Source organism: Passer domesticus, chromosome 9 (genome assembly GCF_036417665.1).
Source record: "Passer domesticus isolate bPasDom1 chromosome 9, bPasDom1.hap1, whole genome shotgun sequence".
Classification (NCBI taxonomy): domain Eukaryota; kingdom Metazoa; phylum Chordata; class Aves; order Passeriformes; family Passeridae; genus Passer; species Passer domesticus.
This window is the reverse complement of record NC_087482.1, coordinates 24,105,391-24,119,356: the sequence shown is the minus strand read 5'-3', so window position 1 is coordinate 24,119,356 and position 13,966 is coordinate 24,105,391. Positions and strand designations below refer to the sequence as shown.

The window sequence follows — 13,966 nt, the reverse complement described above, 5'->3', positions numbered from 1 at the left end:
ACCCGATCTGGATTGAGCAGTGGCCCCTCTCTAAAGTCAAACTGCGCGCACTACATGCCCTTGTGGATGAACAGCTCGCCAAAGGCCACATCGTAGAGACCACCAGCCCTTGGAATTCTCCAGTCTTCGTACTACAAAAGCCTGGAATGGACAGGTGGAGACTCCTCCACGATCTTCGCAAAATCAACGAGGTCATCGAGGACATGGGTCACCTCCAGCCTGGCCTGCCCTCGCCATCGATGCTGCCTAGAGACTGGACACTTGCTATCATTGATATTAAAGACTGTTTCTTCAGCATCCCGCTGCATCCCCAGGACGCCCCACGGTTTGCCTTCTCCGTCCCCTCTCTTAACAGAGAGGCTCCACTCAAAAGATATCATTGGCTTTTTCTTCCTATAGGTCTCAAGTGCAGTCCCACTCTATGCCAGTGGTATGTTGCTCACATCCTGTCGCCTGTTCAGAACCTATTCCCAGACCCAATCATCCATCACTATATGGACGATATCCTGGTCTGTGCACCAGAAAAAACGTACTTGGACAAAGCAGTTAAAAGGACTATTGAAACCATAGAAAAGGCAGGATTCGAGATCCGTGAGGACAAAATACAGTACACCAATCCATGGACTTACCTTGGACTCCAGATCCGGGAAAGGACCATCGTACCCCAGCAGCTCGCCATCCAAGACAACCCAAAAACTCTGAGAGACTTACACAGTCTTTGCGGATCCATCAGCTGGGTATGTCCACTGCTAGGAATTACAACAGAGGACCTCGCTCCACTGTTCAACCTTCTTTGGGGCAAGGAGGATCTGGACTCTCCATGCACTCTAACACCAGAGGCCCGAGATGCCATCACCAAGGTCCAAGAAGCCCTGTCTTCACGCAAAGCCCATCGCTTTGAGCCCAGCCTGCCTTTCCAGTTCGTCATTATGGGAAAAGCACCTTGGTTCTATGGACTGATCTTCCAATGGGACACTCAACTTCGAGACCCTTTACTAATACCGGAATGGATCTTTACAAATAACCAACACACAAAGACAATTACCACCTTCCAAGAAATTATGGCACATTTAATAAAAAAGGCTAGAACTCGCCTCCACTCCCTTGCAGGGTGTGAGTTCACATGCATATATTTGCCAGTGACCACTGGGGACCTGGAACATTTGCTCCAGACCAATGAAAATCTCCAGTATGCCTTAGACAGCTATACAGGCCAAATTTCAGTACATATCCCAAAACATAAGCTTTTTAATTGTGATGTAACCTTTCATCTGACCCCAAAATTAATCCAAAGTAGAACACCTCTCAAAGCTCTAACCATCTTTACAGATGGCTCAGGGTCATCCCACAAGTCAGTAATGACATGGAAAGACCCTAAGACCCAAAACTGGGAATCTGACACGGAAATAGTGGAGCGCTCTCCACAGATTGCAGAATTAGCAGCTGTTATCAGAGCCTTTGAGAAATTCAAAAATGAACCTTTTAATCTGGTCACATAAGATTCAGCTTATGTTGCTGGCATAGCTATGAGAGCACAACATGCTCTTCTCAAAGAGGTTTCCAATCCAAAGTTATACCAATTGATTTCTACATTAAAACGCTTAATTTCCCACAGAAAACAACCTTACCATATAATGCACATGAGGTCACACACTGACCTCCCAGGTTTCATTACAGAAGGGAACAGGAAAGCAGACACCTTAGCCATGGCAATAGAGACTGCTAATGTCCCTAACATCTGTGCCCAGGCAAAGTTGTCACATGCGTTTTTTCATCAAAATGTGCCTGCCCTTATCAGAATGTTCAAGCATTCAAAAGATCAAGCAGAAGCTATTGTTGCCACATGCCCGAACTGTCAAAACTACCAGATACCATCTATGGGGACGGGAGTTTAAACAGGTTTAAACAGCTGCCAGCTGTGGCAGACAGATGTAACCCACTTTGCACCTTTTGGAAAGTCAAAATACTTGCATGTATCAGTCGATACATTTTCAGGAGCAGTACTTGGATCAACACAACCAGGAAAAACTGCGCAGCACACCATAAAACATTTTTTCCTGGCCTTTGCTACCCTGGGAGTACCAAAGGAGATCAAAACAGACAATGGACCTGCCTATACCTCTCGCAAGTTGAAAGAGTTCTTCAGTGAGTGGGGAATAGAACATAAGACAGGTATACCTGCAAGCCCCACAGGACAATCCGTCAGAGAAAGGATGCATCAAACCCTCAAAAGAGTCCTCAATCAGCAAAAGAGAGAAACAAAAATCATTTCTCCAGTTGAAAGACTTTGCAAGGCTCTCTATGTCATCAGCTTCTTGAACTGTACAACATCAGAGCCTGATACACCAATAATTCACCACGTTGCACATACCACCCAAGCAAAGCTCACTGAGAAACCACCTGTGCTCCTGAGTGGGAGGCAGAGCTGAGGGAGTGCCTTGGAGGGCACCAGTCACCCAGGTGCCCTCACTGCCACTCAGGCCTGAAGGAGAAATTGAATCACTTTCCATTAAGGTCCCCCTAGATGGAAGAACCAAGACACAGGAGACAGCAAGTCTCTGGAGGCAGCCAAATCTCTGCACAAGATGCTGAGTGATCTGGAGAGGTGCCATGGTGAGTGTATTTCCCTCATGCTTCCCCTGGGACTCAGCAGCTGAGGGCTCTGGCTGCACATCTGGACACGCCGTGCGCGGCACAGCGGGAAGGGATCCATGGCAGCCTCGCTGCCCCGCTGCTGCTGTTGCTGCTTTGACGCCCTGCAGGGCTGTTTCCCATCCTGGCCTGGCTGCAGCTTCTGCCCAGCCTCTGCAGGAAGGCATTTGGCATCTCCTGCCAGGGAGCCCAAACTGCACCATGGGCCATGTCCACCCTGAGATCCCCTGCAATTTCCCAGTCTCCAGGCAGATCACGAGAGGTGGTGGTTTGGAGAAGGGAGGGGCCTGTCCAATCCCAAAAGCTCATCTGATTTCCTCATCCTTGCCCATGACTTTCACCAGTGTTAGCTTCTGAAGACGACACCTCCCCATGGGGAACTGTCCCATCTGATCCATCCGTCCTTTTTCTTTCTCCAGCGATGACCCAAAAGCTGACATAGAAGGTGGCTGTTCCAGGATGAAGCAGCGGCTAAGTGGCAGCCTCTTCTGCAGGAGAACAGGCAGTTCCAGGCACTGGCACAGCAGGTGATTGCTCCAGTGTCTCTTGAGAGGGCCTGACTGTCCCCTGGGGCTGGGGGAGCTGTGACGGGGCAGGGAGGGCCAGGGGTGGCAGTGGCTGCTCAGGGATGGCTTTGGCCCATGTCCCTGGCAGCAGCCACTGCCCAAGCAGCTGCGCTGCCCCCGGGCTCTCCTCCCGGCCTGCTGGGCTTTGTTGGGTGGCACAGCCTGTGCCAAGGGCCTGCAAGGTGCCTGCACACCCCAGCTCTGGGTGAAACAGAGAACGTCTTGCCCGTATCCACCGTGCTGCCAGCTCAGCAGTGCAGCACAGCACGGGCTCACACTCCCCATTGCTCCCACAGATGCAGCCGGCACCACAACACGTGTTCCCAATGCCCAGAAGGGCCTCGGAAGGTGTTGCTATTTTTGGAACCCTCTGTTTGCATGTGATAAGGGCAAGTTTGGCTATCTGTTTCTGCCAGGAAATTATTTGAAGAGCTCATCCGAGCCTTGACTCAGAGCTTCTCCATTGCAGTTCATGTTGTAATAAATAGGTGTGATTCCTGCTGATAAAATTGTAAAGTAATCAATATTGATATAATAATTAATATTTGGAAACAGTAGAACAGTTAGAAGGTGTAATGCCAAGGAAGAAAGGGAGAGGAGGGGCTCCCCCCCTTCTCCTGCAGATGTTCAGAACAGGAAGAAGAAAGAGATAAGTATTACTGAATTTAGTTGGAAGAGAGGAAAGTTTGGTTGGACATCCAGGAAAATGTTAATTATAGGAGATTTATTGCTTTGATGCTAGAACATAGTATTGGCTTGTATGATATTAGCTTTGACTTACATTATACCAGCTTGTTGCGCATGTGTAATCCAAAAGGTGAATCAAAGGACATTGAGGAAGAGGAGAGGCCTTCATCAGAGATGACCCCAAAGAACAGTGCAACCACCTAAAAAATGGTGGAGCATGCGTGGTAAAAGTGATAATGAAGGTGGAGATACAAGTGTGACAAATTGCAAATGGGAGGAGATGGTGATGATGTACAGTGTAAAAAGGAGAATTTTAGGCTTGGCAATTTGTATGTGAGGGGACAGGGGTCAAGCCCTGCCCTCCATACCCCCCGTGTACCCCGCACGGTTATTTTTCCTTATGCGCTATTATAAGAACCAAATTATCCCTTATTATAACCAAATTATATTGTCAATATTTTGAGTGGATTCAATTTCATATACTTTTCAGCTACTTTATTAAAATTGCTGCAACATTTAATTTGCTTGGTTTTCTTTCATGATACAGTAATTGGAGAAATATAACAAAATTTTTGACTGTAATTCAGTCCTAGAAGTCAGTTTTATACCCCTCCCCTTATTTTCTATTGTTATAGCATATTTTATTACCAATGGGTTCCTCCTTTCCCCCCTGTGATGTTGGTTTTGCCCCACTTGTCCATCTCTCCAAAGACCTGCCCTTTTTTTCACTCCTCCCATTGCATGTCAGTCCCTCTCCAAGCCTGCCCCTTGCTCTAGAAACTTCCCTATCAATTTTGTATCCTTCGGAATCCCATTGGTTTGTTTAAGTTCTTCCCCTCCCCTGTAATCCCCAATTGGTTTAAACCTTGTATTCCCCGCCTGGTGTTCCACCCTCAGTTTCTCCCAATTGGCTAAAGATTGTATCCTGCCCTGGGACCCTGCATTGTTTGTAAGTTGGTGTATGCCTTTAATGCAGTGTTGGCCTGCCCCTGATGGTCTGTAGAGTAATCACCTTAGGAAAACATAGAGCAGACCTCACCCTGTTCCTTGTCCCTACCCTCAGGGCAGTCCTACCCCCAAGGCAGTCCACCTGTGCTGTAGAGCAGCTGTGCCCTGCAGCCACAGCCCAGATTCGACAGTTTTGTGGGGGCGGCCCAGTGCCACTGTGGGTGTGGGCAGCTAGTGGGGCTGAAGAAATGGGGCAGCACAGCACTTCCCAAATCAGCTCTTCTGTTGCAGTAGAGAGATGCAGCTGTGACCAGATTGTCCTGGTGGTAGCAGCAGCAAAGCCCACCCGGCACCAGCAGTGGCTGAGCTCCATGCCCAGGAGCAGCCGTGGATGGCCACGGTGTGGGCAGGCAGGAGCCAGGCAGGGGCTGCTGTGCCCAGCGGCGGGGCCCCGAGGGGATGGGGGAGCCCATGCTGAGCATCCCTGGGCTGAGGGCACATTTCCTTCTGGGGGATCATCTGGGCCTGGACCTGAAGAGGCACAAAGGGATATTTTGGGGTGCCTGATGAGGGTTCCAGGAGTCCCGGATGTTTTAAATGAATTAGCTTTTTCTGATTAATACGGAGAATTTATTCCATAATTAAAATTCAGTCGTAGAAAATCTAGAAGCAAATATCAGATTGGCCCTGAAGCAGGCTGACAGCGTCAGGTGAGACAGGTGGGGCATTTCTCTCCCCTGTGCATCACGAAGGGACAGCTCTCTCAAAGTCTTTTTTGTCCATTTCCAAGCTCCAAGCGGTGTGGAGGGCAGCAGTTTTTCTGCTTTCTTATGGTTGTTTTTATCCTTTTTGCATATTCATGTATTTTTTCCTTTCTTGCTGCAGCTCTTGCTGAGAGTTTCCCCAAAACTGGTAAAAAATTCACTTTGTTAGAGGAAAATCTCCTGCAATATGCATTCTAGGAGGCACACATTTATCTTATAGATGATGCAAATTGAATGCACATTGCTGAGGTTTGGTCAGAGAAATAATCTTCTGGAATCAGCATTTCTGGGGACGAATATTCAGGCTAGGATTTTGGTGCATGTTGATTGCCCTGAACCCTCCTTTGTTATGCTAGGATTTTCATTAGGCGAGATTACTGTAGTCTCAGCATGAATTTGTGCATACAAACTATCAGAATCCCTCCCTTTCTCTATTAATTTATTAAATTTGTACTTTTAGGATACACTTTGACAAAGCTTACTTATTTTCTAATTTTATGTTTAGTATTTATAAAACTTGACAACTACACTTTCATACTACTAGTCAGGGTATAAAATTAACAGCTCTTCTCATAAGGTAGATTATTCTAAATCTTTAATTTCTTTTCTTTGGATTGTCAATTATATTTTTTTATATCAATGCATGTGCTTATTGTAATTTAGATATATTTTGACTCCATAGTCGTTTAAGGCTGGTAATATTTGTAAAATAAGTTTTTCATGTTTTCTTATGTTGCCTGCTAAAATGTGTCTTTATAACTGTCTCATGTTCTTGTTTTCTAATTCTTGAGCAATTTGCTTTATTCTACTCTCAGGATTTATTTCTTCTCTATCTCTTGCAGAGCAAAAAGTTTTAATATATTGCTTACAAATTTTGCCATTTTATTCTTTTTGCTGTATTTCACATTTTCTTTATTGCAGTCTTTTACTACTCATAGTGCACCTTCTGAATTTGTTAAAATTATAGCGTACTACACTAACTTGGTAGTGTGCATATGGCTCATTCTTTTTGGGCATGGATAACTAATACAGTGACAATAATCCTCTGCAGTTTTAACTCTCTAGCTCTCTCAAAGCCCCTTTGGGTTGCAGCCAAAGGGCCAAGATGTGTATCTTCTTGGTAGCAGAGCTTACACCTTGGGATCTAGTCACTGACGTCATTCGTCTCATTCTCAGTATTTACTTCATAAGATTTATAAGAGCCTTTTAAATTGTTTTTCAGGATTTAGGATAGCACCTGCTTATTTCTAATTGTTATAGTTTTGTTTCTTTGACATTTTAGCTCTAAAGTTGTAATTAGTCTGTACACTTCTCTTTCTTTCAGCTATACTTGGCTTTTTTCCTTTATTTTAATTTGATCCTTATTAAATATCTAACGGCTTTTGTTATATCCTATCTGATTTAATGTTACTTTTAGTGTTTCTTGGAACTTAAATCTGGTTTGTATCTTATATACTTAATTTTTTTCCGATTTTTCACGAATCATATTATTATTCTAATATATTCTTTACAGTGTTTCATTAGCTTTTACTTCTATTTCTTTTGTCTGTTATAACAAAAACACTAAAATATTTTATTTTTTGAAATAAATTTGCATATCACACCTTAAATATTCAGTTCACTTAAAACAACCTCATGAATAATACAGTTTAAAATAAAATATTTTACTTCTCATAACAATGGGTTTTACAGCTTACAAGCTTAGGTATTAACATGCATCAGTCTATTTTACTTCAAGAAGTAGTGGTGACATTTTAGTGAGGTTTGGCTGGTGTTTCTGTTGGTGGATTTACAGGTCTCCTGTCCTGCCTTTCTTTGCAGCTGAACCTGCTGGTGAAGGTGCTGCAGCTTCCCAAGCGACGTCCAGGACTGAGGCTCTGGGAGATGCTGAGGGTAGGTCAAGGCCTTTCCCCTGGGAGAGCTGCCAGCTCAGATTCCAAAGCTGGGCCAGGGAGGCAGCACTGCAGGTGCCAGCACAGAACCATGCACGTGTGTGCCCTCGCCCTGTGTGATTCCCTCACCCCTCCTGCGGCTCAGTGGTGCCCGTGCAGATCAGCAGAGATGGCAGAAGCTTCTGTGGCTGTTGAGTTACAGGTGTGTCTGAAGGGAGGACTTCTCCAGCTCCTTTGCTGATTCCTACACAGAAGCCTGGCAACCATCGCAGAGGTGAGTAGTGTGTCCCTGTTGCCCCCACAGGCTGAGCCTTGCTTTTGTAGGATCCATTCCTGGGAAATGGAATTCTGTTGCTCTAAGGTCCTCCGAGGGAGAAGGACCAAGCTACAGGACACCAGAAACCCCATGATCCATCCGAAAACATGAGGCAAATGCTGAAGGAAATGCAGCAGGCAGGAGAAGGTGGGTGCATTTCCCTCGTGCTTCCCCTGGGTCTCAGCATCTGGGAGCTTTGGCTGCACATCTGGACACGCCGTGCCTGGCACAGTGGGAAGGGATCCATGGCAGCCTCGCTGCCCCGCTGCTGCTTTGACGTCTTGCAGGACTGTTTCCCAGCCTGGCCTGGCTGCAGCTTCTGCCCAGCCCCTGCAAGAAGGCATTTGGCATCAGCTGACAGGCCGCCTAATTGCACCACAGGCCTGAGATCCCCTGAAATTTTCCAGTCGCCGGGTAGAACAGAAACGGCACCAGTTTGGGGAAGGGAAGGCCCTGGCCATCCCAAAATGTTTATAGGGATTTCCTGATTCTTAGCCATGTCTTTGACAATCATTCCCTCCTGAAGGCGCCACCTCCCCAGTGGGGAACAGCCCCACCTGATCCAGCTGTCCCTCTTCCTTTCTCCAGAAGTGGATGCAGAGGCTGGGCATAAGGCGGCATTTCCCAGAGGAAGCAGTGGTTCCATGCCAGCCTCTGCTGCAGGAAGAGAGGCGATGCCAGGCACAGGCACAGGAGGTAATTGCTGTGCCTGTGGGCCTGAGCGCTGCTGAGGCTTGAGCTGCCCTCTCTGCTGTTTGGCAGTGCAGGGACAGCCTGGACAAGTCAGGCACAGCCCAGAGGTATTATCCCAAGCAGGCTCAGGGCACTCAGGTACTGAGCAGTCCTGCTGGGGTCCCTCCGTGGGAGACATGTCCTGAAACCTGGCAGCGACTGCACGGGGTGCCCATGGTGGGGAAAGGACAGAGGGGGAGAGCAAGGCTCCAGTGTGTCCTGAGAGGGCCTGGCTGTTTGCCCTTGGGATCTGGGAGCTGTCCCAGCAGAAGGAGGGCAGGAGGGACAGAGGGAGGGATGGATACCTATGTCACTGCCTGCTGCAGTTTTCCCCGGGGTGTTAGAGAGGATTTCCTCTGTGTCTGAGGGAGAGAACCGGAGGCCCTGCACTGCTGCAGCCACCCCTCCCAGGGATGTTGCTGAGGGCAGGGAAAGAGTGTGGAGAGTGATGAGGAGCCAGCCCAGAGCTCCCCACGCCCCTGTGCACCATTGGCCATGTCTATTCTCATCTGGCTCCCACAGCCTTAGCCGACTCCCTGGCAGTGCCCAGTTCCCTGTGGCAGAAGGGGATCCCAGCACACCCTGCAAAAGTGTTCTCATCTGTGTTCCGTTATAGATGAGGTGTCTGGGAAGGCTTCTCCATCAGCTTGGATGAATAAAGTTTTGAAGCCCTTGGAGCCTCCTGCAGGTATGTTCTCAGTGTGCCACCAAGGAAGAATTGTAGACAAGCGGGCAGGCACCAGGTGACAGAAGCTTCTGTGGCTGTTGTGTTACAGATGTGTCTACAGGGAAGACTTCTCCAGCTTCTCCAGCTGCTACCTTGGATGCTGCACTCAAGCCCAGCTCCCATCTCAGGGGTGAGTAGTGTGTCCCTGCTGACCCCACAGGCTGAGCCCTGCTTTTCTGGGATCCATTCCTGGGAAATGGAACTATTTTTCTCTAAGGTACTCCAACAGGGAAAATCCAAGATACAACAGATAAGATATCCCTGGAACCATCCAAACAGATGAGGCAAGAGCTGAAGGAACCCCTGCAGACAAGAGAAGGTGGGTGCATTTCCCTCATGCTTCCCCTGGGAGTCAGCAGCCGGGGGCTTTGGCTGCACTTCTGGACACGCCATGCCCGGCACAGCAGGAAGGGATCCATGGCAGCCTCGCTGTCCCGCTGCTGCTTTCACGCCCTGCAGGGCTGTTTCCCAGCCTGGCCTGGTTGCAGCTTCTGCCCAGCCTCTGTAGGAAGTTATTTGGCATCAGCTGACAGGCAGCCCAAACTGTAACACACCCTGAGATCCCCCACTATATCCATCCCTGCAGATTAGGAAAAGGGTGGTTGTTTGGAGGTGGAAGTGCTCTCATCATGCCACTGTAACCTGGCCATTTTCCTGCTCCATAAATTTCACAAATATTACCTCTGATGCCACCGCCCAAGTGGGAAACAGCTCCATCTGATGCAGCTGTCTCCCTTCCTTTGTCAAGAGATGGACATAGTGCTTCAGTGGAAGGTGGCATTTCTTGAAGGAAGCACTCCATCTTCGGTGCGAGCCCCTGTTGTAGGAAGGAAGGCAAAGCCAGACACGGGCACAGGCACAGCAGGTAATTGCTGTGCCAGGCTCAGCCCTGGCCGGGGCTGTGTGGCAGCAGCTCTTCCCCCAGGGCCTGCCCTTGCCCAGCCTGGCAGCAGCCAAAGCTGGAGGTGCCTCGGCTTCCAGGCCTCTGGAGCTGGTTCAGAGCCCCGGGGAAACGGGACTGGTGCAGCAACGTCCCTGGCGCTGCAGCTGCTGCGGAGCTGGCCCTGAGTGCCCAGAGGCCCAAGGCACAGGAGCAGCCCCGAGCGGGAGCCCTGCCGCCAGCCCGGGGCCAGAGCCAGCCCTGGCACACAATGGAAACAGTTCTCATCTTGGTTTGCTTCCAGACTGGGATGCTGGGAAGGATTCTCCATTAGCCTGGCGCTCTGAAGTTGTGAAGCCCTCTGAGCATTCTGCAGGTATGTTCTCACTGTCCCACCAAGGCGTAATGTTTGACTGACTGGTAAGAACCAGGTGACAGAAGCTTCTGTGGCTGTTGTGTTACAGGCATGTCTGCAGGGACAGCCTCACCAACTCCTACCTTGGATGCTGCACAAAAGGCCAGCTCCCATGGCAGGGGTGAGTAGTGTGTCCCTGCTGACCCCTCAGGCTGAGCCCTGCTTTTGTGGGGTCCATTGCTGGGAAATGGAACTACTTTCTCTTAAGGTCCTCTGACAGGACAGAACAAGACATGGCAGGCAGGAAATTCCAGGACCCATTAGAAATCATGTGGCAAATGCTGAAGGAACGTCTGCAGAGAAGACAAGGTGGGTGCATTTCCCTCATACTGCCCCTGGGACTCAGCAGCCGGGGGCTTTGGCTGCACATCTGGACACGCCGTGCCCGGCACAGCAGGAAGGGATCCATGGCAGCCTCGCTGCCCCGCTGCTGCTTTCATGCCCTGCAGGGCTGTTTCCCAGCCTGGCCTGGCTGCAGCTTCTGCCCAGCCTCTGCAGGAAGGCATTTGGCATCAGCTGGCAGACAGCCCCAATTGCACCACAGGCCATGCCCACCCTCAGATCCCCTTCAGTTTCCTGCTGTCCAGGCAGTTCAGATGTTGGGGCTGTTTGGGGAAGGAAGCAGCCTTGGGTTGTCCCAAAATCCTGGGTGTTTTCTGATCCTTATGCATTCCTTTCACAAGTGATGCCTCCTGAAATTGTCCCCTTCCCCATTCCCAGTCAGGAATGTTTTCATCTGATCCAGCTGTCTCTTTTCCATTCTCCAGAAATGAACAGAGAGCCTGTGCAGAAGGAAGCATTTCCCGGAGGAAGCAGTGGTTCCATGCCAGCCTCTGCTGCAGGAATGGAGGCCATGCCAGGCACAGGCACAGGAGGTAATTGCTGTGCCTCTGGGCCTGAGCCCTGCTGAGGCTTGAGCTGCCCTCTCTGCTGTTTGGCAGTGCGGGCACAGCCTGGACTAGAGCACCACAGCCCAGGGGAATTATCCCGAGCAGGCTCAGGGCACTGAACAGTCCTGCTGGGGTCCCTCCATGGGAGACATGTCCTGAAACCTGACAGTGACTGCACGGGGTGCCCACGGTGGGGAAAGGACAGAGGGGGAGAGCAAGGCTCCAGTGTGTCCTGAGAGGGCCTGGCTGTTTGCCCTTGGGATCTGGGGGGTTTCCCCACAGAAGGAGGGCAGGAAGGACAGAGGGAGGGCAGGATGGATAGCTGTGGCACTGCCTGCTGCAGTTTTCCCCCATGCTTTAGGGAGGATTTCTTCTGTGTGTGAGGGGGAGAGTTCCAGGTCCCTGCACTGCTGCAGCCATCCCTCCCAGGGATGTTGCTGAGGGCAGGGAAAGAGTGTGGAGAGTGATGAGGAGCCAGCCCAGAGCTCCCCAGGCCCCTGGGCAGCTTTGGCCATGTCTTTTCACATCTGGCTCCCACGGCCTTACCCGACTCCCTGGCAGTGCCCAGTTCCCTGTGGCAGAAAGAGATCCCAGCACACACTGGAAAATGTTCTCATCTGTGCTGCATTGTAGATGAGGGTGCTGGGAAGGCTTCTCCATCAGCTTGGATGAATAAAGTTTTGAAGCCATTGGAGCCTCCTGCAGGTGTGTTCTCAGTGTGCCACCAAGGAAGAATTGTAGACAAGCGGGCAGGCACCAGGTGACAGGAGCTTCTGTGGCTGTTGTGTTACAGATGTGTCTACAGGGAAGACTTCTCCAGCTTCTCCAGCTGCTACCTTGGATGCTGCACTCAAGCCCAGCACCCATCTCAGGTGTGAGTAGTGTGTCCCTGCTGACCCCACAGGCTGAACCCTGCTTTTCTGGGATCCATTCCTGGGAAATGGAAATATTTTTCTCTAAGGTACTCCAACAGGGAAAATCCAAGATACAACAGATAAGATATCCCTGGAACCATCCAAACAGATGAGGCAAGAGCTGAAGGAACCCCTGCAGACAAGACAAGGTGGGTGCATTTCCCTCATGCTTCCCCTGGGAGTCAGCATCCGGGGGCTTTGGCTGCACATCTGGACACGCCATGCCTGGCACAGTGGGAAGGGATCCATGGCAGCCTCGCCGCCCCGCTGCTGCTTTCACGCCCTGCAGGGCTGTTTCCCAGCCTGGCCTGGCTGCAGCTTCTGCCTAGCCTCTGCAGGAAGGCATTTGGCATCAGCTGACAGGCCATGCCCAAACTGTAACACACCCTGAGATCCCCCACTATATCCAGCCCTGCAGATTAGGAAAAGGGTGGCTGTTTGGTGGTGGAAGTGCTCTCATCATGCCACTGTAACCTGGCCATTTTCCTGCTCCATAAATTTCACAAATATTACCTCTGATGCCACCACCCAAGTGGGAAACAGCCCCATCTGATGCAGCTGTCTCCCTTCCTTTGTCAAGAGATGGACATAGTGCTTCAGTGGAAGGTGGTATTTCTTGAAGGAAGCACTCCATCTTCGGTGCCAGCCCCTGCTGCAGGAAGGAAGGCAAAGCCAGACACGGGCACAGGCACAGCAGGTAATTGCTGTGCCGGGCTCAGCCCTGGCCGGGGCTGTGTGGCAGCAGCTCTTCCCCCAGGGCCTGCCCTTGCCCGGCCCGGCAGCAGCCAAAGCTGGAGGCGCCTGGGCTTCCAGGCCTCTGGAGCTGGTTCAGAGCCCCAGGGAAACGGGACTGGTGCAGCAACGTCCCTGGCGCTGCAGCTGCTGCGGAGCTGGCCCTGAGTGCCCAGAGGCCCAAGGCACAGGAGCAGCCCCGAGCGGGAGCCCTGCCGCCAGCCCAGGGCCAGAGCCAGCCCTGGCACACAATGGAAACAGTTCTCATCTTGGTTTGCTTCCAGACTGGGATGCTGGGAAGGATTCTCCATTAGCCTGGCGCTCTGAAGTTGTGAAGCCCTCTGAGCATTCTGCAGGTATGTTCTCACTGTCCCACCAAGGCGTAATGTTTGACTGACTGGTAAGAACCAGGTGACAGAAGCTTCTGTGGCTGTTGTGTTACAGGCGTGTCTGCAGGGACGACCTCACCAACTCCTACCTTGGATGCTGCACAAAAGGCCAGCTCCCATGGCAGGGGTGAGTAGTGTGTCCCTGTTGACCCCTCAGGCTGAGCCCTGCTTTTGTGGGGTCCATTGCTGGGAAATGGAACTACTTTCTCTTAAGGTCCTCTGACAGGAGAGACCAAAGACATGGCAGGCAGGAAATTCCAGGACCCATTAGAAATCATGTGGCAAATGCTGAAGGAACGTCTGCAGAGAAGACAAGGTGGGTGCATTTCCCTCATGCTTCCCCTGGGACTCAGCAGCCGGGGGCTTTGGCTGCACATCTGGACACGCCGTGCCCGGCACAGCAGGAAGGGATCCATGGCAGCCTCGCTGCCCCGCTGCTGCTTTCACGCCCTGCAGGGATGT

General features: G+C 50.7%; 1 long non-coding RNA gene across 1 annotated transcript in view; it reads left to right on the top strand.

Annotated features, from left to right (window-relative positions):
* Positions 1-11,454, top strand: part of LOC135308324 (uncharacterized) — a 172,265-nt gene extending 160,811 nt beyond the window's left edge. Inside the window, exons 2-3 of the long non-coding RNA XR_010368805.1 lie at positions 10,788-10,888; positions 11,347-11,454. This is a non-coding gene — a long non-coding RNA (uncharacterized LOC135308324). The remainder of the gene's footprint in view (positions 1-10,787; positions 10,889-11,346) is intronic.
* The last annotated feature ends 2,512 nt before the right edge of the window (positions 11,455-13,966 follow it).